Here is a 2,171-nt window from a genome sequence, read left to right on the forward strand (position 1 = left end):
AACTCCCATCTTATAAACCCCCACTATATCACCTCGGGGCTTACGAATAACCCCCAGGGGGGAGTTATTCTATAAACCCCGGAAACCGACCACCCTGGTGCTGAGGCCTTGCTCGGGCACTTGCCTAGTGCTCTTAAAGGTTAGACTGAGGACAGGAGTGAGCTAAGCTTCTCATTCTTACTGGCCTAGGACTTAGGCTACAGCTTAAGTTAGTACACTGTGTTGAGGTTTACTAGCCGCTAGTGGTTATACTTCGTATGTTAAGTAACGTAGTCAAAGGTATGGTTTCGGAAATCATCAATAGATTAGGCATTATGTTCACTAGTAACTGTGGTTTTGATACATAGCGGCAAGAGTTCTGATAAGGGTGCAGAGTCTGCACCGCAGACATAGCTAGTTGGGTCACCCAACTTGGGTGATCAATGAACGCTTATCATCGTCGTCCGATATTAAGTAATTATCTGTGGAATATTTAATTGACAACTACACTCTTAGAACTCTCATAAAAAACTTTAAACTCAGGTATTGAATTTCCCTTCAGGTGAGGATAACATGCTAGCTGGCGCGGGAAAGATTTCCGGAAACCTGCTATTTTCTTTCCTAGTAATGCATGCAACCGAATGGTATCTCATAGTATGAGACTCATACTAGCTTCATCGAACACGGGAAGATGAAACCACTGGCGCTTAAAAACAACCACAGTAAGTCTAGCGAAAACAAAAACTCCGCATAAATTACTCCCGTAACTCTGCTGTTGGACCGAAACATTAAGTACACGTTTTGAACCATACAGCTGGCGTAGGACTTGTACAAAAAAACCCGAAGACGGGACCGACGTATTCATACTGTCCATGAAATTCACCTGACCAACCACAACGGCAGATGCGGCATAGTTCCCACATGTCGGATCCAGAACGGGTTGGAGATAGAGCTCACGGCCTTTCAGGATGCTATCAATGACCCGCGAGAAGCCGAAGTGAGTTGTTCCTACCAATACGCCTCGAGCAGCTGTAACCCCACCCTGCCGACAGAGCATAGCCATCCACATATCCACAATGTCATCAGGAATAGTACTTCCTTGAGTCAGGAGCTCTGCTCTGTTTTCGACCGTGACGGAGAGCTATTCGATCAACTATTTGCTATTTTTGTTCTAAGGCGAGCGCTATCTCATTTGGTTCAGAAGTGGTTTGCGAGTGTTGCAAGCTCAATCAACTGGGTCAAATTTTCCATAAAAGGAACGATTTTAGCACAGAAGTGGCCAACACGGATGGTTTTCTTTATTTTTAGTCTAACCCATATTCACGAGATGTTAAGTGTATAATTATGAGAAAGGAGAGATGGAAGGGATAAGCCCACCTCACGCCAGTTGTCGAGGACTTCATCACAGGCGACCGTAGAACACACGAGTCGCCTTCGGACGTCCGCGTTTATCATGGGATTTGATCCACCCCAAGTCGCCCAAGACATCACATACCACACCAGCCTGAGCTCATTCGAGAATCGAGGACGACGCAGTGTGGCCATACCCACTTCTTCAAAAGTCTCTCGGACGGCTGCGGCCTCCAGTGAGTGATCAAAGCCTCCTACCTTCCCACTCGGAATTGTATGCGTCATCGCTCCATGTCGCCGTGAATTTACGAGCAGTACCGAATCACCTGAATTCAGGGCTCCGAAAGTGAGCGTCTATATCACTGACTCACCTGCCTCATCGAAAACAACACAGCATGCGCGTTTACGATATCTATGAGGGATTTTAGCAGTGATAGTTGGGGACTTCTAACCTTACTCTTTTGAGGATTTCCATGACTCTGCGGCGGTGAACCCCGACGGAAGATACACATTTCAGCAACCTCTAGTTCAACACTTTTTGTTCAAATTGCCCCAATGTAGTCAGACGTCGCTTTAAGCAACGTTGTTGATATGGTGCTGGAGGCGAGGATTTTATGACATTCCGCAAGTTGATGTGGTTTCCCGCAACTCTCTGAGTTGCTCGTTTGACAGACATAAGCTTGCCCATTTTTTACACCTGGCAAGAATGTCTATAACCCACAGATCATTACGATCCCGGCTACTTCCGAAACGTTGCGAAAAACCTTGCTCAAATGCTGAAAACACTACAAGATAAAGTCACTTCCGCTACTTTCATTTCCATGTTGCGAAAAACCTTGCTC

Source organism: Perkinsus marinus (assembly GCF_000006405.1).
Source record: "Perkinsus marinus ATCC 50983 genomic scaffold scf_1104296969408, whole genome shotgun sequence".
Classification (NCBI taxonomy): Eukaryota; Perkinsozoa; order Perkinsida; family Perkinsidae; genus Perkinsus; species Perkinsus marinus.